The 25,134-nt window shown below is 42.6% G+C and overlaps 1 long non-coding RNA gene across 1 annotated transcript; it reads left to right on the top strand.

Moving 5' to 3' along the window:
* Positions 1-23,806, top strand: LOC143434708 (uncharacterized). Its single transcript, XR_013104432.1, has 2 exons — positions 1-134; positions 21,032-23,806. It is a non-coding gene; the product is annotated as an uncharacterized LOC143434708 (long non-coding RNA).
* Positions 23,807-25,134: the final 1,328 nt, after the last annotated feature.

Raw genomic sequence — 25,134 nt, 5'->3', positions numbered from 1 at the left:
GTGAAAACACCGTTAGTCTTCCATGGAGCTACCATTCACCAACCTGGAGGTGGCGTTCATTTTACTGGCTTTCTTCATCTTTTCCTTGTTCACTCTGGCTTCCATTTACACCAGCCCTAATGAGAGGAATGAAGGTAAAAAGAAAGGGGGGGGGAGCTTCCTGGATGCTGTCTTTTCCTTCACAATCGTGCATGTGTGTGAGCACGAGTGTGTGCGTGCGCGTGTCATTTACATGGGAAAGTCAGCATTAGGATTCCTTACACAGATTCTTTGTCAGGGTCTGGAAATGTAGCTTAGTCCGGGCTAGGGCTATAGGCGCAGCTGATATGGTGCCTGCCTAGCATACAGGAAATGCTCAGAAGTGCATATGCCTGGTGCAGTGGCATATATCTCTAATCCAGCCCTCTGAACTAGAAGCCAGAGGACCAAGAGTTCGAGATCTAGCCTGGAACACAAGAAACTCTGTCTTAAAAATTAATTAATTCTCATCAAAGCTCAAACATACAAAAAAAAATCTATTTTGAAACTCAATACCATGTTTTTGCCAGTAATAGCAAATATTAAAACACAGGCATATCATCTAAATGAGTGTGCTAGGTAGTCTAGGTTCCACCAAGATTTATGCAGAATAAATGATAACTTACGAGCATTTTGGAGACCCAAAAAATTGTGCATGTATATATAAACACATCCCAAGGTCATTTTACATATTTATAGAGAATAAGATAAATTCATACACAAGTTGTGCTTGTAGATTTTTGGTTTTGTTTGTTTTGGAGACAAGGTCTCACTATGTGGCTGTCTTAGTTAAGGTTTTACTGCTGTGAACAGATACCATGACCAGGGTAAGTCTTATAAAAGACATTTAATTGGGGCTGGCTTACAGGTTCAGAGATTCAGTGTAGTATCATCAAGGTGGGAACATGGCAGCATCCAGGCAGGCATGGTGCAGGAGGAGCTGAGAGTTCTGCATCTTTATCTGAAGGCTACTAGCAGACTACTCACTCCCACACAGCTAGGATGAGGGTCTTAAAGCCCACACCCACAGTGACACACCTACTCCAACAAGGCCAGAACTCCTAATAGTATCACCCCCTAGCCGAGCATATGCAAACCATCACAGTAGCCTGGGCTGACCTAGGACTTACTATACAGACCAGGGTGACCTTGAACCCACAGGGTTCTTTACCTCCCAAGCGCTGGCATTAAAGACATGTGCTAATATGCCTGTCTGTCTTGGTGGTGATTTTTTTTGTTGTTGTTTTGAATTTTTACTTTTTATGTCTATGAATGTTTTGCCAGCATCTATGTATGTACGTGCCTGCCTGGTGCCTGAGAAGGTCCAGAGAGGCATTGCACCCCCTTGAACTGAAATTACAGATGGTTCTAGGACCCTAAATGGGTGCTAGGAACCAAGCCCAGGTCCCCTGCTCTACAAGAGCAGCAATTACATTTAAACTCTGGGCTATTTCTATCCCTCCTCCTCTTGTTTGTGTGTGGGGGGATAACCAAATCTTTCTCGTAGATTCTTGTCTTTAAGGAGTACTGTCTATGAAATAGATTGTCTCAGAGATGCTCAGCGCTTCCAAAACTGATTAGAAACACAATCAAAAGCTGTTAGAACACAAAAGCCCCATTCAACTGATACTCAGATGCCTGCTGACACCTAGTGTGGGAAGCCTGTTTGGAACCTATACAGCCTTGTTACTGTTTCATAGATTGTTTCTACTGTGCTGATTAAAAGGAATTTGAGCCACACTCACTCTAACTGGATAACAATGTGTTTTCCTGGGGGGGGGGGGGTGAACTTGTGGCTGGTACGGATTTCCTGGTATCTTGAAGCAAGACTATTGCTACATTGGTTCTTGTGATCTTGCTCTTGTTATGAGCCAACCTAGAAGATTGAAAATTAATTTTTTGGTCTCAGAAGTCAAACACGTAGTCAAAATTTTGAGTTTACATTTGTAAAGCAAGAAAGGTAAAACCAATTATATATATATATATATATATATATATATATATATATAATTTATTTGTTGAGGCAGGATCCTATGATGATATAGCCCTGTCAGGCCTGAAACTCACTACATAGACCAGGCTAGTCTTGAACTCATAGAGATCTGCCTTCCTCTGCCTCCTAACTACTGTAATTAAAGGTGTGCACCACTCCCAGCTTATTACTTTTGAAGACAGTAGTTTACACTTAGAGAATTTCATGTGTGTACACAACATCCTTAGATCACATCCATCCCGTGTTTTGCTCTTCAACTCCCCACAGACATCTCTCCAACAACTTCTCTCCCAGCTCCATGTCCTCCTCTCACTTGCTTGCTCTTCTTTTCTTTTCTTGCCTTTTCTTTTCTTCCTTTCCTTCACCACTGAGTTCAGTTACACTGCCTATATGTGGATGCAGGACCATTCTCTGGAGCTTGCTCATCATCTACCAGTGGCCACACCCGAAACAACAAGTTCTTCCCCAGCTCCCAGCAGCCACCAACTGTCAGCTGTGTTTCTGCTAAAGGTGGGGCCTCAAAAGCCAGAGCAAAGCCCATCACTTTGTAGGCTACATTTAAAAACTAATTTCAAAAAAATACATTTGGAGGCCAATGGTGTATTTCAGTTGGTAAAGTGCTTGCTAGGAGGCACTAAGTTCTACATCACTCAGTACCACATGAATCAGCTTGTGTTGTTGGAACTAGTCATACCACTGCAGGGGAGGTGGAAGCTAGAAGGCTGAGGATATCTTGAGCTTTCTAGAGAGTTTGAGACTAGCCTATGCCAAAGATTCTGACTCAAAAAATAAAGAAATAAAAAAAAAAAAGGAAGCTTCTTGTTACAGGATTATATATTCAATGATCATTTACCATCTGAGAAACCTGTAGACATGCATGTAAATCCATCCACGGTAATTTCCTTAAACCTCACCCAGGAAAGGCGAACATCTGAAAAGCATCTGTTCCTCAGACACTGCACCCAGCCTTTTGTTGTAGGAAAACCCCACTCTCATGTTTCACAGCAGGCTTTATCAGGAAGACCTGTGTACCCGACTCTTAGCTAAGGCCACTCGATGCAGGGCAAACAGAGGCCGTTCCATCTTGTCTCCAGCAGTTGACACAGACTCTCGCATACTCCAACTCTTTGTCTTATGGATGTTTTCACTGAGATTAGAACTGTTTGTCCTTCTGAAGCTAGCTGAAGACAAAGATAAATATTTCCTGTGAAGCTAAAGGAAGGAGAGTCCTCTTGATAGCAATGGTCCTAGGAGTCAGTCACTCACCTGTACCTCAGATACCCTTCCCTGTACCAGGATAAAGGAAATCCACCCTGCTGAGGCCAGGCAGCTTCGCATCTGGCATGAAGCCCACATAACACTGGGTTGACTCACGACACTCTCTCTATTTGTTCATTCTTTTTTTCTCTTCTCTTTTTTTTTTCCTTCTTTTTTTTTTTTTCATAAAAATAGGGTATAGTTCCTATGTATGAGCCTCTCAAATGGGTCTGATGCAAGGCCACATAGTCTTAGGTGAATTGTAACTATTCCTTTTCTGGAGGAAAGCAAGGAATGTTTAGTATAAGACCCTCGCTAGGAGGAGGCCAGCGTGATGGCTAAAGCCTGAAGGTATGAGCTCAATCTATGGGACACGCATGGCAGGAGAGAGCTGACTCCCATGGCATATATAGTCATTCACACAGTACACACATTCACCGGTGCTCTCTCCCTCCCCTCCCCTCCCCTCCCTCTCCCTACCTCCTTCTCCCTCCCTCCCTCTCCCTCCCATCCCCTCCCCCTCCCTCCCTGCCCCCCCCCCATCTCTCTCATGGACATTCATAAATAAATAAATAATAGTAATTTTAAAAAAATAATCTCCCTTAAAACTATAACTCAGTAAGAACAGAATTTAGGGGCAAAACTCCATCTCCAGAGCCCCACTGCTCACCACAACTCATGATTGATGTCTCCTGGAAAAGGGAAAACAGGAAAGAACCAGATGAATCATGTCCACATAAGGACAAGTCACATCCACATAAAAATAAAATTATTGAGCTGCTAAGATGGCTCATCAGTTAAAGTCACTTGCGGTCAAGCCTGATAACTTGAATTCAAATCCCAGAGTCCTCCTGCTGAATAGGTAGCATCAACTCCTGTAAGTTGCTCTGCTGTGCCACACACTTACATAAGTAAATAATCAAATTTTGAAAAATTAAATGCTTTATCTCCACTGATCCATTCCCTTGAAAAGAAAAAAGAAAATCAATAACAAGCAAACCAGGTAAAGCAATATTTTACACAAAGTAAGATGAAGCACTGTGCCTACCGTCGCGAATGTTCTATTATGTGCAGATTTGCTTGGTTTTAGTGTGTGCTCGAGCCAGCTCTTAGAACAGTGCCTGGGATAGAAGTGCTTCTGAAAAACTCATTACTGGATGCCATAGCAAATACACTCAGCCTATTTCGTTAGGCAATCTCACTGTGTGCTTTCCAAATTCATTAGCACGATGTATGCTTTTCTCTCTCACACTGTACTTCTGCCTCCTGACTCTTCCGTAATAACAGTTTATAGCTACTTAATCTTTTAAGCCTGTCTAAATCTATGAAGCAGATAATATTATTATATGTAACAATCCCCAGACATACCCACTGCAGTTTTTTTTACATAAAATTCCATGCCATGGAGCAGAAACCATCGTAGGCTGCTGTGTACACAGAGACAGCATCCAGTATGAGCTAGGCTGGTGATTCGCCCCTGGAGTCCTGGCTCTAACGAGGTGAAGACAACATGATCAGGAGCTCAAGGCCAGCCTGGGCTACATAAGACCCAATCTCAAAACGGGGATTGGGGCTGGAGAGATGACTCCGTAGCTAAGAGCACTTAGTGCTCTTGCAAGGGGACCCAAGTTTTGTTCCCAAGTGCTGACTCTATCACCTGAAATTCTAATTCCAGGGACCCTGATACCCTCACCTGGCCTCCTCAGGCACTAGGCACCTACATGGTACATGTATATACATGCAGGAAAACACTCATACACATAAAATAAAAATCTTTAAAAAAATACTAATAAGAGCTGGGCGTGGTGGTACATGCCTTTAATCCCAGCACTCAGGAAGCAGAGCATGGTGCATCTGTGAGTTGAAAGGCAGCTTGACCTACACAGCAAGTTTCAGGACAGCCAGGGCCATACAGAGAAACCCTATTTTAAAAGATAATATAATAATAATAATAATAATAATAATAATAATAATAAATAAATTTTTAAAAAGCTATTATCTGAGTCACCTATAAACACCCTCCAGTAAACTGTGTCACACAGGTCACATTAATTCAGAACAGTACAAATCTATATAGATAAGCACTGGATGCTGACGCTCAACGTATAGTTGTTGACCCATCTACAGCATTCGCATGTGATATGCTCATGAACTACATATTCTAACCTCAAATAAAATATAAGCTGCACAGACATATGTGTCTGACAGAAGAAATCACGTAACGCATGCCAGAGTCAAACACAGATAGGTTTGGAGGTGGGATGTAACCAGGTGATGGATTATTCACCCAGTGTGCACAGGGGCCTGCATAGCATGAAAAGCACCTCTGCACAGATAGGTTTGTAGATTTCCATTCTTGGTGTTATCCAGAGTACTGTGTCCTTTCTTGAGTCATAAAGAACCATTTCCATCTGTTTCTATCCTTGGTTTTCTGAACCTCATTGTGCAAAGCTGCAGCAGCAGTTTAGAAGAGACTAGAGAAATGGCAGGTATCTACTTTAAAGACTAACCCACTGGGTAGCAGGTAGGAGCCATTTCCTGCCTGGGTTATATTGTCATCCACCTGCCTTTGAAAGCTGCCTTGTCTAACAAGCAGGAGGAAGTGATAACTTGTAAGTGACCCAGGAGGGAATTATAAGGACATTCTAGGTAAGTAACGATCCTCCATCAAAGGTGTGTGCACAAGCTCCTGACAAACAGGAGCCGCCCACATCCCCATGCCAGACACTCCCTTCCAGGGGAGCTGTGGGAACTGCCAGGTAGAGAGCCTTTGTGACTTCATCCATGAAGCTCAGAACACCAGACAAGCACGGAAGCCAGAAGCTGAGGGTCATGGGTCACCAATTCAGATTAAGAGAAAACTTAAATTATCTTAGAGTTCTTTAGCTAGAATTGAAAGCTTTGCATACATTAAGAATTCACTTAAAGTCTGCTGTAGTGGTACCCATCTTTAGTCCTAGCACTCCGAAGGCAGAGGCAGCCTGGTCCACATAGAAAGTTTCAGGACAGTTAGGGCTTTATAAAGAGACCCTGTTTCTTATAACAACAACAATAATAGTAATATAAATTTATAGAACTAGAGAGATGGCTCAGTGGATAAGAGCATTGACTGCTTATCCATGGGACCAAGGTTTGATGCAGAGTACCCACAAGGCAGCTCACAACTCCAGGTCCAGAGGATCTAACATTCTCTCTGACCTCCACAGGCACCAGGCACCACGCTTGATATACAGACTGCATGCAGGCAAAAATATCCATATAAATCCTTAAAGAATTGATTTCTAAGGCTAGGGAGATGGCTCAGCAGTTAAATGCACTGTATACTGCTCTTCTAGAGAACCCAAGTTCAGTTCTCTGCACCTCTATCAGGCAGCTCACAAACTGCCTGTAACTCCAGCTCCAGAAGTACCTGATGCCTCTGGCACCTATTTACATACACACACACACAAGAGAGACAAAGACAGAGACAGAGACGGAGACACAGACGTTTAAAAATCATTTCAAGTCCTTGGTGATACTATACAACTATAACTACATTGTTTGAGAGGGAAAGGCAGTAGGATTACCAGTTCAAGGCCAACCTAGGCTACAATACGTGGGGAGAGGAGGCCAAACAAGTTACTGAGATGTTTCAACTGCTGCTGTTATGCTATGCCAATATGACCAAAAAGTATTACAGTACTTTCTAACTAGAAAGACCCGTTGGAAGGACTGGTAGGAAATAGATCAGGGTGAGTCAGGCACCCATCCCTACTCCTCATAGTATGACTAGAGTAAACTCTAAGGGACATGAGACTGCCCTTCTTCATCTAGAAATTAGTGAAGATACATTGCCTGCCCCCACAGAGCTGTTGTGTGACCCGATAAAATGTGATCCTATGTTTAAAGCACAGTATCTCTTCTTCAAATTGCCTTCCTTTAGTGTTGGTACCTCTTCTTGATGAGGTCACCTGTGACCTTTGACCTTTTCTATAGTGTGCTTTTGTCTGTGTCTCTGTGTTAGAGTCTATGGCCTCTTGAGCAGACTGATGTCTTTGGTGTTTTAAACTGAATTTTCTTTGGGCATTTATCTTATACACACACACACACACACACACACACACACACACACACACTTTACTCAACTCCAAATAATTTGAGTTGCCTGTAATGAGTTTCACATTTGTAGTAGTTTTTCTAAACTATTTCCAATTTGGTTTTGTTAGGTTAGGGGTTGGGGTTTTGCAGGGGCTTGGGAGTGTTGTTGTTTTGAAGGGGACTATGATAGTCAGCTTTGGTTTATGAATACCTTTTGTAACACCAAATGCAACTTGATGGCAAGAAATATTTGTGGAGAGCATGCTTATAGGCATCATAATTCAAATATCTGTTGAGAACCTGTCATAGATATTATAGCTCTTCCTAAGAAATGAAACTTGCTTTGATCTGGAAGGATTGGCTAATACACACACACATACACACACATACACACACATACACACACATACACACACATACACACACACACATACACACCAAGTTCCAATCTGGGTGGCCATATCCTTAAAGGAATATTGGCAAAGATAGAACTGCACTGAACAAACAATTGTTCTACCCCCACCTCGACTGGATCAGGCTATCTTCTTACAAGGCCTGTAAATGCCTGCATAGTTATGTTCACTCAACAGCTGGTCACCGGGTCCCTCTGTTGACTGATGGGTTCACTGGCCTGACCACAAGCTTTTAAATATTCATGAGGTAAAATTCCTACACAAGCCAGTGAGCACATCATCTTTTGGTGCTGACATGATGCCAAACAATCACATTGGCCTCTCCTATGGACAGATTTTATGCCACTTGAACCATGTGTCAAGTTACCCTCTCCAGGGTCTATGCCCTCTGACAGCTATTATTGTAGACTACCATGTACACTCTACTGGAGCAGAAGTCAGATTTGTTTTGTTTTGTTTTGTTTTGTTTTGTTGTTTGAGACATGGTCTCACTGTGTAGCTCTGACTGGCTTGAAATTCATTAAATAGACCAGATTAGTCTCAAACTTACAGAGATCTATCTGTTTCTACTTCCAAGTACTAAGATTAAAGGGGTACACCACACCCAACCCTAGTAACCAATGTCTAGAGGGACATTTCTGAAAGCAGTGTATCAGAGTACACCTGTAATCTATTGTAACGCGCGCCCCCAAAATCCCTTTTCGCCCGCGAATAAGGACAGGAGGCGATAGTCGGGTTTACTGCCACGAGGAACTTTTTACTACTGCACACGATAAAGCGGAAAGACCCAAGAAACCGGAAGAGGGTCCCTTAAATACACCCTAGAGTGACGTATTCACTCCTGAATGGCTGCTTGCTCACTACCCAATATTACGCCTCGGGATAGGCCAGTGGTTTGGCGCTCTTTCTGCCTAGCAGCTGCGCAGAATGATTGTTTATTGCTGGGGAAACATGTGGCCAGCGCCATGTTGGAAAAACGCACGTGTGCAGCCACAGCGGCTCACTACAATCTATCATTACTTTTCATTGTCATCGTTGATAAGTAAAGAATCAATTAAAATATCTTGTCCTGGGTATGGTGGTGCACACCTTTAATCTGAAGAAAGGAAAGAGTCAGGGAATGGAGGGAAAGGGGAGGGAGACTGCAAAATATTTCTATCTGCATTTATTTCTGGTTATTTTTGGTGGTCATGGTCACAATTCAATAATAGTTGAAAAATAATTACCTTGTGACATCAAAAAATTTACACTGGGAGAAAGGGGGTGGAGATAACCCGGATATGAAGAACATTATTTTCTTTTTCTTTTTTTCTTTTTTTCTTTTTTTTTTTTTTCAAGACAGGCTTTCTCTGTATAACCCTGGCTGTCCTGGAACTCACTCTGTAGACCAGGCTGGCCTTGAACTCAGAAATCCACCTGCCTCTGCCTCCCAAATGCTGGGATTAAAGGCGTGCGCCACCACTGCCCAGCAGAACATTATTTTCAACAGAAGGCTTCTTCAGTCTTGTTTTGTTTCATTACATTTATTTGTATTTAGTGACTATGAGGACTGGTGAAGATAGGTATGTGAGTAAGTGTGTATTTGGGGAATTTAGGTGTGTGGGTTGAGGTATGTGTGTAGATGTAGGGGTGTGTGTATAGGGATGTGTGTGTGTAGGTAAGAAGACCAAGGAACACCTGTGAAGGCTATAAAAGAAACTTTTGAGAATCTATTCTCTCCCAATGCCATGTGAAACAAAAATTGACCTCAGACTGACAGGCTTGGCAGGAAGTGCCTTTACCCTCTGAGCCACCACAGCCTCCCAACATGTCTCTGTGTTCTTCTCTACGAATTTCTCAGTGTTGTATACGGGATGACCTGGGTTTGGTTAAATACAAATGACACGTCCTTGGTAGCAGAGAAAATGATCAGTAGGAAACGTACAACTAAGATGGCGCGATCTTCTCCACATTCGCAACACCTAGAGGCAGGCAGTGTTTCTGTCACCCAGGGTACTCCCATACTATGTAGTGGTTGCTGGGTCTGCTGACTGAGTGCTCCCAAGCATAGTTCTGCAGGTACCAGAGGCCACAGGATCAATGGTTTCCAGTGAAGTTGTTGGAAGAAGACTGACTACCAGACAACCTGATTCCCAAATTAGCAGTCCCCAAATTTGCTTCAGAAAAATGGGGAAAATTCATATTAAGAAAAGACTAAAATGGTCCCTCCTGGTTAATTTGTAGATGTTTTTGCTAATACAGATGTTGTTAAGACTTGTATTCTCCTGCAATATTTCTGCTTCTCACTGGACCTGATCTGCCTTCTGCCTTTATGAACAGAATTATCAAACCAAGGCTATAAATAGTACAAAGTTTGTCTTATCGGGTCACTCTGATAAGCCATTAACTTAAGAGAAAAGAGATAAGGCATAAAGCTGCCTTGGCATATTTCTGAAGCTAAGTTTCAAGTTTGTTTTAGATGCAATCAAGACAACACTCCCAACCTGCCTGTTTTAGGGAGTCAGGGTGATCAGTAGTCCTACAAATACAGGATTATCAGCACACTTAGTTGCAGGCTGATAGATGTGCAGACACAGCACATTTGTGAAAGCTGGTGACATATCATTCCTTCATGTGTATTCCAGAATGCAATCGTAGCATGCAGCCAGTAAACAGAAAGGCCTTCCAACAGAATCTAGGAAAAACAAGTCATTCCTGCTCTGTTCAGTGAACCCTCTCTGAAACTAAAGTCCCAGCAAATACCACTGGAGCTGTGGGGACATTGTCTGCATGCACCATCTCTCAGGAATCTCTTTTCAATATCTAATGCAGATAATTTCTTTCTTTGTTCAAAATCTTGACGGTAGTCTGAGAGCTGAGGAAGGCATGTCCCGAGGGTTAGGTTAACTGGTGGCACTGGTAACCTGGGTCCTTTTAAATGGAAGCTTATAAAAGGGTCAATAACTCTACAGCTAGGAAAAGAGCTTGAAGCTACAGAGGTGACAAAAGCTACTGGGCCTGGTGCCAAAGGCCAATACCCCACAGCTACTGGGGTAGCCAAGGAAGGAAGATCATTAATTCACAGTCTACTAGGTTTATAGAGTGAGTTCAAGGATGAAAAAAAAAAAAAAAGAGGCTAAGAATGTAGCTCGCTTAAAATTTTTAAAAAAAATATTCTTTTTAAAAAACATTTTAAGAATATAGTTCATTGATGAGCTCTTGCCTAGCATGGGTGAGGCCCCAGGTAAACACATGCATACACAGAATTAGATTTATTAAATTTGTTATACAGTGTGTGTTAAAGCTGGTGAGACGGCTGAGTAAGTGAGGGTGCTTGCTACCAAGTCTGAGGACCTTAGGCTCTGGGCACAGGTAGAAAGAGGAAACCAAATCCCAAAGTCGTGTTGTCCTCTGACCGACACACACACCGCCCATGCTTCTTAAAATATAGTTTCTCTTTAGAGTGAAACATTGGTACATATTTCCAACATGCAGGGCAGGAGTGGGAAAGAATACCAGTCTAAGGTCAGCTTGTGCTACAAATAAGAGTCTGTCTTGAGAAGAAGAAAAAAAAAGCGAACAATTACCATATGCCCAAGGAACTCTGTATGCCTAGTAGTTATATTCACACTAAAACATATACAACTCCTCCTACCATTATTTATAACTACTGACAAATAAAAACCAAAAAAAAAACAAAAAAAACCAACCAGGCTGGGGTGAATATAATCAAAATATTTTATGCATATGTAAGAAAATGTCTTAATGAAACCCATTCGTATGTAAAATTTACATACGCTTACATAAAATACTTTTCTAATTTTTCCCTTTTATTGAAAATATATTCTTTTCTCATAAAACATATCCAGTTTAGAGATTCCCTTCCCTCTACTCCTCCCAGTTCCCCCCACCTCCCCACCCTTGGAGATCCACTCCCTGTCTGTCTCTCATTAGGAAAGAACAAGCTTCTAACGAGTTACAACCAAGCATGACAAAATAAAATATAAAAATGTCATAAGATAAGACAAAAAATATCACATCAAAGATGGAAAGGACAAACCGACAGCAGGGAAAGAGCCCAACAGAAGGCACAAGGCTCAGAGACTCAGTCCTTCTCACCCCCAGGAGTCCCATAAAAACACTCAGCTGAAAGCCGTAATATATACAAGGAGGACCTGGTGCAGAACCGTGCAGGTTCTGTGCTCACTGCCTCTACCTTGATGAGATAGAAAACACTTCTAAAAACTAGAAACAAGCCAAATACTTTTCAGAGATAATCACAGGTAAGGAGTGGCCACTCTTGATTGTTGTCATATTAAGACAGTTGTACTGCACACCTCAGACTCTCCTGGAGCTCACAATGATTCTCCCACACCAGCCTTCCAAGTGCTAGGATTGCAGGCACGTGGCTCGATGCAGCACTCCAGCCTCCCCTCAGCCCTAGTGATCTACACTAATGATCTCTTGCAAGGCCAGGAGGCAGTGATTCCGTACACATCTGTTATTCCAGCATTTGGATGATAAAAGAAAAAGATTACAAGTTGGAGACTAGCCTGGGCTAATTAAGGAGACTCACACCCCTAACCTCAAACCCCACACCCAGACCCTGTCCTCAAACAACTCAAGGCAACTGTCAAATATCCCCTCTGAGACCAGTTATTTCTGATGAGCCGTACCCGTACCATGCTCAGTAAAAAGAAGTGCTAAAAGGAGCATCATCTTCCTCCTTGGAGAAGAGTTAGAAGCTGCCTGATGGGCAGGAGATCACCATTGGCAATGAGTAGATCCAGTGTCCAGAAGCTGTCTTCCAGCCTTCCTTCCTGGGCATGGAGTCCTGTGGCAACCATAAGACCACCTTCAACTTCATCGTGAAGTGTGATGTGGACATCGGCAAAGACCTGTAGGCCAATGCAGTGCTGTCTGGTGGTACCACCAATAATGTATCCAGGCATTGCCGACTGGATGCAGAAGGAGATCACAGCCCTAGCACCTAGCACAATGACAATCAAGGTCATTGCTCCCCCTGAGCTCAAGTACTCAGTCTGGATTGGCGGCTCCATCCCGGCCTCCCTGTCCACCTTCCAGCAGATGTGGATCACAAGCAGGAGTATGACGAGTCCGGGCCCCTCCATCGTCCACCACAAATGCTTCTAGATGGACTGAGCTGATTCTGAAGTATCAGTTTTCCCTGGCAAATCTACGCACCGCATGCTTGCCCCAAGAAACTGGAATAAGCCTTTGAAAAGAAATTTGTCCTTGAAGCTTGTATCTCATATCGGCACTGTATTGTAGAACTTGTGTTCAAGTTAACTGTCGTTCCCTTGGTATATGTGTTAATACCCTTGCATATCTTGATTGAGTCCTTAGTTCATGTGGCTCAGTCACTCGGTGGCTGGGGAGAGCACACTGTGGAAGAGAAATCCCCAGCCTGGTGGATCTCTGTGAGCACCACATAGTTGATCTGTGCAGGGTATCAACCGACAGCAGACTTTCAGGGTTTCTTCGAAGCTGGCAAGGATTCCTGAATCAGTTACCACTTCCATTCTTCCCGTTGAACAGAGCAGGAAAGTCCGAGCCTTAGGACTCTGTTTTTTTTCCTCCTGGCCGCCATGGGTTGTTACCTGCCTTGAGTTTGCATCGACACCTGTAAATATATTCATCCTTTTAATTTATGTAAGGTTTTTTTCATACTCAATTCTTTAAGAAATGACAAGTTTGGGTTTTCTACTGTCCAGTGAGAACATTAGGCCCCAGCAACATGTTATTGTGTAAAGAAAAATAAAAGTGATGCAGGAACAACAACAAAGTACCTTCTGGATGATTCTAATACTGGAGATTGACCAGTAGTTGCCAAGCGGAAAGGTTAGCTACAAAAGAACAGGGGAGTTTCGGGGGGGGGGGGTGTCTTGTTCACATCCTGATGCTAGTGATGAATTCTTCACTGTATATGTCTCAGGACTCATGAACCCTTCTATGTACAAAACAAACTTTACCTTATTTTTAAAAGTAATTTAAAAAATGTTTACAAGCACACAAAACACTATCTCTAGAGCAGTATAAATGACAAAATCTGAGGTTAAGACGTATGGCGTCAAGGGAACACTATCTAATCCCACACTAACTGGTAAATTCTCATATCAATTTCAAATAAATTCACATGAAATGGCCATAAAGCATACAAACAGGGGCCAGTGAGATGAGTCAGCACGTACGTCCCACGAAGACTGACAGTGTTTGATCGCCAGGACCGACACGGTGGAAGCAAAGAACCAACTCCCCAAGTTGTACTCTGACCTCCACGGGAGGGGTGGAGGAGGTGTACGTACACTCACACACACCACATACAGTGAAACCGTGTGTGTGTGTGTGTGTGTGTGTGTGTGTGTGTGTGTGTGCGCGCGCGCGCGCATATATAGACATATGTGTGTGTGTGTGTGGTCTAATTAAATTTAACTGGGAACAAAGTTTAACTGAATTTATCTTTAAACAAACACAGGAATTGTTGTAATAGGTATATAATCGGGAGTTTCTACTCCATCTTAGATCATTTGCTCCCAGATAAACGACACAAAACCTTTATACTTATGTTGAGCCTGTAAAGTACTAGAACTGAGCAGATATCATCCCTCTAAGCTCTTAGTATCTACTTCCCTATTTATAACCCCAAGTTGTGGCTTGCCATGTGCCATCTGGGCCACTCTTAACTCCAATTGGCCAGCCAGCCCTCATGGCCATGTTTTCACAGCTCACCTACCCATGGCATCCTCACCTCTCTCCACCTTCTCTCTCTTCTCCTCTCCTGGTTTTACCTCTGACCCGAGTCCAGGAACAAAATTTCTGCCTACCTCTCTTATGCCCAACTATAGATTGTAGGCATCTTTATTCAATCAATAGCTTTAAATTAAGGACAAGGTTACATAGCATCACTTGGTGTATGTGAAGATTTCCTTGTCCCTGGGGGCAACCAGATCTTGGTACATAGAGAGTTTCTCTGTGAAGCCCTAGCTGTTCTCTCTAGACTAGGCTGGCCATGAACTCAGAGATCCACCTGCCTCTACCTTCCAAGGACTGGGTTAAAGGTTTGTACCACCCCTGTACTCCCAGACGGTTGATCTTATATCAAACATTCCAATGAAATAAATTTAGAGAGTTCTTTTTTGTTTCATTTTGTTTTGTTTTTGTTTTTTTTCAAAACAGGATTTCTCTGTGTAACACTAACTATCCTGGAACTCACTCTGTAAACCAAGCTGGTCTGGAACCCAAAGATGCTTGCCTCTGCTTCCTGAGTGCTGGGATTAAAGACATGCATCACTGCTGCCCAGCGAACTTATAGATTTTCATTTCTAATATGAGATTGCATGTCAATAGAAAAGAATCCATCCCTCGGCTATTTTAGGAAATATAATATACATCTAGCTTCAGGGGGAAAAATCAGTGTGTACATTTTCTTTTTATTTATATGAACCTACTCAGAAAAACTTCAAAAGTGTAAAATAAAGAAGCAGCTTTCTTGACTTTAGGTGAGCTGGAAATATTGTCTGTTGAAAGGACATATGCTTTAACATAGGGGAAAGCCCTGTGTTCCCATCCCAGAATCAAAAATACAAGTTTTTAAAAATTACAAAGTACAGCTTTAGTGGAAAGAATAGCTAGGATTCCAGACATGACTTCCCCTGGATCATCCATAGTAAACCCTTCTGCCCACAGTCTGCTGACAGGCAAAACATGGTGGCCCTAAAACCAAGCAGGGAGTGCCAAAGCTAGCTACAAAGAAAGCTGGGGTCAGGAGACCAGCTGGGAAATAGGCCTAAGACTGTAGGAGTTGTAACCAGGCAGGACTTTCTCACTGTTCCCTGGAGAGAGGTAAGATATATGGATAGTAGACAAAAGACATTCCAAGCTGGACACCAAGACCACCCGCCTTTGAGTCACAGACTAAGGTCTCCTCCTTTCTCAAGCTCTGCCCGAGCTTCAGAACAATGAAGTTTTATTTATCTTTGGTAAATAAATCATTAAAATACCACTGGATCTTTATATTTTTGTAGACACATGTTACGTGTCCAGATAAAGTATTCCTTTTGACTCAGAAAACACCATTTGCTGAACATACAAAAGCTTTTGAAACGTGGCTTAATGACCGTAAACAGGAAGTTGGATACTTGATAATGAGTTTCATAGGAATAGCAAACAACTACTAGGCCAAAGGGCAAAGGAATAGAGCTTGGGCAAGCTAGAGGATGCTGCTTTGAGTATGATCTGTGAATGGTTTCCTTCCCAGAGGACTGGGGTGCAAGGAAGACTAGCTTGGCAGTCTCATGTTTCCCAGAAGTACCTGGGAACCAGAATGAGAGTCACTGTTGGACTGCTGAGAGGGTGTACCACAGCTGACCTCACTGCACTGACGGTGTGTGCCTTTGGAGACCTGTGGATTTTTAGCAAGGCCTGCTCAAAATGGAGCCATCTCTGCCACCATCCGATGTTCTGTAGACATTGCCTACCTGGGGGCTTTTGACTTGTTTATAATTCTCTGTATATTAAAACTACCTTTTTAATTTTTTTAAGACAGTGCTCCACTATGTAGCTCTGGCTGGCCTGGAACTCAGGGAAATCTGCCTCCCAAGTGTTAGGTTGAAAGGCATGTACCACTATGTCTGGCATAAATTTTGATTTAGTTTTGTGTGTGTGTATGTATGTATGTATGTATGTATCTATCTATCTATCTATCTATCTATCTATCTATCTATCTATCTATCTCTTGCCCCTCAAAGAGAATGAAATTTAGTTTCCAAAGAGTAACACATTATTCTTCTTGTGGTTTCATCTGTTCCTTCCTTTCTCTTTCCTCCCTTCTTTCCTTCCTTCCTTCCTTTTTCCCTTTCTTGTCTTCTCTATTCTTTGGTTTTTCTTTCCTGTCTCTATTTCTTCTTGTTCTAAGTTAAAAATATGAATCTGAGATTTAAAAATTAAAAAACAAAACTAAAGCCACTGAAGGCAGCCCCAACACTTCCTAGGATCTGTCCTCCTTGACTGTACCTCTCAAAAGAACAAGAGTTTGCTTGACTTAGAAAATGGAAGTTCTAGAGTGTTTTAACCTCGACCTCCAAATCCCTGTGTGTACACTTAGATTTTTCAAAACTTACTTTAATAAGGTTCTTAAAGGCTTTAACGTCCCTTCTAGCCCACCACCCACCAGAGGTAGTGGAAAGGAAAGGTTAATAGAGAAAAGGAGAATTTGGAACTGTTTAGAAGTATTTCTTTGGAGCAAATCCAATCTGCATCAGGATATCAGCAGTTCAGTTCACACAATTCAGCAGCAGTAACTTGATCCACTGGCAAACACCACTCACAGTCAGCAATGGGAGATCAATACAGAAGAAACTACAAAGCTCTGCCAATTGGCCTGAGTCTATAGAAGCAGCAAGAAGCCACCAGAACACCACCAGAATTTTTTTTGGTGCATGTCTCTCTATAAAGTCATGACAAACAACTATCAACAAAGAATGGCAAGGCATACCAATACCATTCAGCAACATCCACTGTCCACTGGGCTATGTTTATAACCTTTCCAAACATCATGAGTTCTCTCAAGCTTCTGCTCTAGCAGAGTATCACATGTCCTTTGTCCAGGCTGCCTCCTGAAAATTACCACGTGTCTGTTCCTAGCAAAACACTTTCCCACTTGTCTGCTTCAGCATCCTCTCATACGACAGTTTCCAGAAAAACATCACATGACACAGCTGAATCTCCAAAGTAACCAGAAATTTCCACTTCACCTATCATTCCAGAAAGAAAAAAAAAAAAATGTGCTTTACATAAACACATCACACTGCCTGTCACCTGTTCAAGGATACAACATCCAGCTCTGGCCGAATCACATCAGTGTCTGAAGAAGTCAGCCTTTCAAAAGAAAGACTTATAACTTAGCTTCGTCTTCTGATTAGACACATTTCTTTTTAACAACAGTGGACTACTTATGTACGATTGCACTATCTTGGGGCCACGTATGAGGCCAGGCTTTAAGAAGTGTAACACCATGTTCAATGAGACCTCCACACTCAGCCTTGGGATCACCCCTCTTCAAAGACTTTCCAGAACTTCGCTCTTTTATTCTCAGGAAAGCATTTTTTGACTCCTTTGCTTTCACTGAGTAACAATGCAAGCATCCCCAATGCCTTTAGAATTCTGTGATCCTGGCTTAGAAGAACAGTTTTAAACACTATTTAATAGATGGTGTTTCAGGGAGTCACTGCTGCACCTAACTGCTCTGCATTTGCTCTCCCACCCAAGAGCTAATTCTTCTGATTAACAATATTCAAAAGCGGGGCTACCAAGACGGCTCAGCAGAGAAGGGCACTTGCAGCCAAATCTGAGGACCTGAGTTCGGTCCCCGTGGGACCCACATAGTGGAAGAAGAGAAACAACTCCCACAGTTGGTCCTCTGACATCTACATGCATGTGGAGCAAGTAGAACTGTATCACCAGACAAAAAACTGGGAAGGTCGAGCACATTAAGGAACCCTGGCAATTCTCATAATTGAGAACAGTAGGTGTCTGAATCTGCTCCCAACCTGGTTCTTGGTCTGGGGCACGTGACCACAACACCCTACATGAGGCCTGTGACAACTAGCCATGTAGCATAGAGCCCAGAGTTCTCCATGCAAAATGAGGTATCTAGATGGGTCCCCAAGAGTTTAGTCAATAAGTTTCCCTTTCAGGACTTTCCTTCCTGCAAATGGTATTTAATCTCTGGTCCACCCTGAGTAAGTTGTATTTAAGTTTCACCATGAATAAACAGTTTGGACAAGCAAGGAGTGTCTCTCTTTTCAAGAACCACTGAGGGGAAAAGCCTTTGTTACTGAGCCACACTGCCTAAGTCTCCCTTAGAAGGCCCCTCCACGCTTCTGACATTCACCACTGAACTAAGCTGAATTCACTCCTCAGGGTTCCCAGCACAATGTCTGGGTGCCCAGGAGTTTGGGAACCCCAGCCTCAGACTCAGCCTGTGCAGAGACCCCTATCTTAGGCTGTCTTCTGCCTCCCCTGAGGGTGTGCAGGCGTTCCTCAAGCCCAGCACCACCATGGCTGAGAGGATGGAATGTAGCCTAGCTCCCTGCACTTCCTGCACAGCTTAGCAGATGAAAGCACTTGCTGCTCTTGCAGAGAACCTAGGTTCAGGTCCCAGGATCTACATGGTCACTCACAACCATTTTATCTCCAGGCCAGGGGAATACGTGCCCTGTATCGGCCCCCGAGGTCACTGCATGCACAAAGTGCACAGATATACATAAAGGCACAGCACTCTACACATAAAATACAAATAAGTAAATGCTACAGGAACATAATCTTTCCCCGGATACACACACACTCACACACATGCATGCGCACACTCATGCACACACGCACATATTCCTTTATTTTCCCGTACACTAAAACCATAGCCGAGTCATAAAAGAATTAACAGAGCCACAAAAAACTAATTCCAACAAGCTGCTGCTGGGGGAGCAAAATTACAAGTCGACTATTAGTGTCTCGTCCTAAGTGGTGTGACGGCACACCTATAATTCCAGCAGTTAACAGACCCAAGTGTGAAAATTGCACTGAGTTCTAGGCCAGCCTGAACTACGAGATGAGATGCTTTATATAAACGAGATTAAGGAGTAGTGGACAGGAACTGTGATGAATATGATCAAGACAAACTATTTACATGTATGACCTTAAAGATATCCTGGTGGTTTTCTTAAAATTTTTAAAGATGTTTTTAAATCCTGTACGTACATAGGTGCGCCTGGGTGAATTTCCGTGTCCCATGTACATGTAGGAGCCAACAGAGATCAGAGAGCATCAGAGGCCCCTGGAACCGCAGTGAGGACTGGTTGTGAGCTGCCATGTTCAGCTGGGAGCTGAACCTGGGTCTTCTACAGAATGTTCTTAACTTCTGAGCCATCTCTCCAGCCCAACCGCTTTTTTTTTTCTTTTTTTTTTTTTTCTTTTTTAAGATGGAGTCTCACCAAGTGGCCTTAGCCAACCTGGAACTATGTAGACCAGGTTATCCTCAAACCCAGAGTCCAGCTGCCTCTGCCTCACAACTGCTTGGATTAAAAGGCAAGCACCACCAGGCCAAGCCATAAAGAGTTCTAAAAATCATTTTACTCTGCCAGGTGTGGTTGCACATGCCCATAATCCAAGCACTTGGGAGATAGAGGCAGCAGGATCTGGAGTTTAAGGTCATTCCCAGCTATACAGTGAAGTACCAGACTAGTCTGGGCTTTCGTGAAACTCTGTCTCAGCAACAACAAAAATGATAATTTGAGGATTTCTCCCAAACATCTGCATGGGGCTGGAGAGATGGCTCAGCAGTTGAGAGTACTGGCTGCTCGTCCTTAGGACCTGAGTTCTATTCCCTGTACACACATGATGGCTCAGAGCATTTTATAACTTTAGTTCCAGGGTCTCCCATCCCTTCTTGTGCCTTCCATAGGCAACAGGCACACAAGTAGTACACACACATGCATTCAGACAAGACACTCATACACATAAAAATAAGTAAGTAACATACAAGATGCCATGACGATTGAAACTACAAATGGAAATCCGAAATCTTATGAACTACACAAACACTTCGCCTGGCATTATGCCGAATGACTCTATATTTAAAGGTTCTTTTAAAATGGATTGATCTTCAAACAATAACATGAATTCTAAAATTAAGTTACTTACACGTTTTACAGATTGCAAAAGCCCTATTAAAGTAACCTAATAACTGGTCCCATACGAGTAACTTGCTTTAAGTAACTTCACATGAACTTGTAAATTCTTAAGGCTGCAAATAAAGTTAATTAGCTTCAGTTTTGACTCTCATTACTCTTGTAACCATGGTTTCTGAAAAACAAAAGAAAACCTCAACGAGAACAAAGTTGGACCTTAACAAGAAAAATAAAAATGCCTACGGCTAGCATTTTCCAGTTAAATAAGAAATAACTTTATTCATTTGGGGTGTGTGTTAGCTTGGAACTTACTATGTAGCTCAGGCTGGCCTCAAACTCATAAAAGCCCCCTTGCCTCAGTGTCCTAAGTGCTGGGACTGCTCACCAGACTGACCTTGACCTCTTGATCTTGCCTCTGTAGATTGCACACAATCCAAGGATTCACCCCTACAGCCCCACTCTGTCCTCTTTCTCGCCAAGGGGTAAATCCACATTGTACCCAGGTCTTCTAATAACTAAAGTCAGTTTCTACTTGTTTTCTCAGTGGTTAACTTTGTTTGTTTGTTTGTTTGTTTGTTTGTTTGTTATAGAAGACGACCTCCACCTGAAGGAAAAGACAAGGAAAAGAAAAGAGTTTAAAAAGAAGAAAAAATGTTCAGAGGAAGAAGACAGAATTGAAACAATGTAACCATGACCTCAGCCACCTGTGAATGCAGAGGCTCCCCTAAGAATGCCTGCGGGGACTGCTCAACCTCCTGCAAGACCAAGGACATTCAAACAGTCTACAGATCATCCTCACGAGGACTCAACACGGGGAACTGGCCTTCATGCTCTCTTTTTGACGTCCTTGATCCAAAATATTTGTAATGCCGATTATAAGCACCTGCTGTATTAAAAAGGAATACAGTCAAAGTAAGATCTTTCAAGGAAGAGAAAATACATGTATTATAATCTAGTTAGAGAAAATAACAGTCTCTGGGGCTGTGGCTCAGTGGTAGAGTATTTACCTAGCGTGCTTAAGGCTCTGAGTTTGATTCCCAGCTCTGACAAAAAGGGGAGGGGTAAATAAATAAATAAATAGGTGAGATGGTGAGATGGTTCAGTGGTTAAGAGCACTGGATGTTTTTCCAGAGGTCCTGAGTTCAATTCCTAACAACCACATGGTGGCTCACGTATGGCTTTATATGCCATAAAGGGCTATAATGTCCTCTTTTGGCATGCAGCTGTACATGCAGCGGTACATACATGAATATTCATTCATGTATGAATGAATGAATGACTGAATGAATGTAAAATGACTTTTAAAATTAGGTACATATGTATGTATCTGAATGTACACATGTTCACATGAGTGCAGGTACCCACAAAGGCCAGAGGAGGGCATCAGACCCCCAGAGCCAGAGCCCTCAGGAGGCTGAGTCACCAGAATATTGAGACCTGCCCTCTCAGGTCCTCTGCAACAGCAAAGAGCCCTTAACCACTGGGCCACTGCTGCAACTCGAAGAACAGTATATTTTAACTGCTTTCCTTTCAACTGGATATGCACAGTGTGATTTATAAGCTGCAATTCTTCTGATGTAAAACTACAATTAACTATGTTGCTGCTGCTTCTGTAATAAGGACTTAATTATAGGACTTAATAAGGACTTCTGAAATAATTACTAAAGATAAAACCATATTTTCGCCGGGCAGTGGTGGTGCACGCCTTTAATCCCAGCACTTGGGAGACAGAGGCAGGCGGATTTCTGAGTTCGAGGCCAGCCTGGTCTACAGAGTGAGTTCCAGGACAGCCAGGGCTACACAGAGAAACCCTGTCTCAAAAACCAAACAAACAAACAAAAACAAAAACAAAAAAAACCCATACTTTCACAGCCCAAATTAGAAATTTAAAGTGTTCCTGTCAAATAGAAATATTATCATGGCTTCAAAATTTGTAAAGCCTAAAGTGATACAGTTTACAGAAATACGGGTCTTTGTGTGGTTGGGGGTGGGGGGGTGGACTTTTTAAGTGTTTATTGCATTTCTTTCCTTACTTATTTTGTGTGCCTGTGTACATGCATGCACATGACTCAATCTGCGAATGGAGATCAGAGAACAGTTTGCTGGAGTGGGAGACTGAACTCGGGGCTGCAGGCTTCACAGTAAACGCCTCCAGCTTGCAGTCCCGTCTCAGCAGTCCCCATATGAGCTTCCACAAACACACAGGTCTAGCACTATGTAAAGCAAAGTACATAAGCATGTAGGGGAACCTGTCATTCTTCACCCTTCTGTTTCCTGATATTCCAATTTCTATATGGTGGATATTAAGTCCTCACAACCGGTGGATATTAAGTGTCAGCAGTATCAGAGAGACAAAAGGAAGCCATGATATTACCATCCATAGCCAACTGTCCTGTAGCGAGAATCACAGAATCACAGGTACAGATCTCCACTACTGGCCGCAGAGACCCAGCACTGTGAGACCCACTCATCTGTGTCTCTCTCTGCTCTGTGCTTCTTGTACTCAGATGAGATCTAATACAAATGGAAACCTATACCATACGTTGATAGACATAGAACTATGGACCAACAATTTAGCAGACTTAACCAAGTAGTTCTTAGGTCAGAATACCAAAAATTTAAAGGTACTTGCTACATATAAAAAGAGGCAGGTGGGACGGCATTGCATTGTTTTTTAAGACGAGCAGAACATAGCACAGTGGTGCATGCCCATAATCCTGATATTCAGAGAGTGGAGGCAGAAGGATCAGAAATTCAAATTCACATTTAATATATAGAGAGTTTGGGGCTAGCAGAGGTGACATGAGACTCGGTCTCAAATAACAAACAGAACAGGCAAGCATAGGTAAATCTGGTCTTTTCTACCTTTTCTGATTGCTACAGAATTAATCCTTTTAATTTCAATGTTCTCCCTGAAAGACCAGGATAGGCGAGACCTTGGCAAGGTTCTTAAATAAGAGAGAGCATATTTTTCAATGCTTGGGACAAGTGCCTCTAAACAAGACTGCCTGTATTCAAATGCATTATGGTCCCTTTAAGTCTATCAGGTATGATTATCTGAGAAAGCAGGATGACCTAAAACAAACCCTTGGCCACTGACCAGTCCACTCCTGTCACCTCATCTTACTTCGCACTGTGTTGGGTGGAAAGGGAAGCTTTTGGCAATCCATAAAGAACACCAACTGGATAGATTTGAAGAGAGATGTAAAAGGAAGTCTTCCTAACATGTCTTCCTAACATTCTACAGGATGACACCTAAAACCTTGGGCTGTAGTGGAACATGCCTGAAATCCCAGTGTTCTAGATGTGGAGGCAGAATGAGCAGAAGAGCAAGAGGACAGCCTGGATTAGAGACCAAACACACACACACACACACACACACACACACACACACACGCACGCACGCACGCGCGCGCGCGCAAGCATGCACGCATGCATATGCACACACACACACATACATGCGTGCACATAGAAACAGACTCCTAGAAAAATTCAAATAAAAAAAATCATGCTATGAATTTGGTGTTTGTTGCAACTCTCAGGCCTTAGGGAGTCTACATCACAAATGCTTTCTGTTTCACTGTGTACAAAGCTCCAGGTTTCAGCATGCTTCTCCTCTCAATTCGCTTATAAACATGAAGATATACAGCGTGTGATTTTTTTCCCTGTGTAAGAGAACATTAGAAATAGGAATCCTCTTTGAATGTAATCCCTCTTAATAAAAATAAATAAATAAATAATTAATTAAAAAAAAAAAAGAAAAAAAAAAAAAAAAAAATGGCTTCCTGACTTAAGAACAACATTCAAATGGCTAAACACTAAACCATGAAAACCTTGGGGTTTGGCTAGACACCACCCCCAAGGAACCAGCTCTTCTTATTCTGTCCTGTGAGGCATTTAAGAGGCAGTAAACAAAAGCTAAGAATCGGAGGACTATGATGGCTAGGCATTGTATTTAATCGGGGGCCTCTCTCATGTCCACACAGAGAGTGAGCATCAAAGACAAAAATATGTTTACACAGATAAGAGAAAGATCGCACCAGGGACAATGAGCCACAAGATAGGAAGAAGCCAGGGACAGACTCTGAGTAGGTATCGTGTTCCCAGTAGGTAAACACTTTATTTGTGCTTTCCAATGGACAGAAAAGCATTCTGCTGTGCTCTCTGCTCATTCCTCACTATCAGTGATTTAACTGAGTAAAGACGAGCTTGCCCTAATTTGGGAAAAGAGGTCAAAAGCAGAACTTACAGGTTAGCCTTCTTCCTAGAAGCCTTTGTGTGCCAGGCATGTGTGACCGGATGAAACACTGAATTATCCAGAGGGCTCCATACTGACTTTTCAGTGTCCACCCGAGCACAGTGGACAGTGTCCAACAGTGACAACAGAAGCGAGCTTGAAGGAGAGTGAAACTGCCCATCCCTTGTTCGTGTTACCTGAACACAGAAAAACAAGAAACTTCATGGGCTGACAAAATGGCTCAGCAGGTAAAGGGTCGTGCTGCCAAGACTAATGACTTGAATCTGATCCAGAAAGAGCCACGTGGTGAAGAGAATGAACACATGCAAGTTGTCTTCTGACTGACACATGACCACACACACACACACACACACATCTTCCAGTCTCCTACTGTTATCAGAATACCCACATTTCTACAGCGTGATAAAAGTAAATATTGAATGTAATCTAGAGCGC

The sequence above is a fragment of the Arvicanthis niloticus genome, chromosome 16, assembly GCF_011762505.2.
Source record: "Arvicanthis niloticus isolate mArvNil1 chromosome 16, mArvNil1.pat.X, whole genome shotgun sequence".
In the NCBI taxonomy this organism is placed as follows: Eukaryota; Metazoa; Chordata; class Mammalia; order Rodentia; family Muridae; genus Arvicanthis; species Arvicanthis niloticus.
Note: the sequence above shows the minus strand (reverse complement) of the source record. Positions and strands in the feature narration are given on the sequence as shown.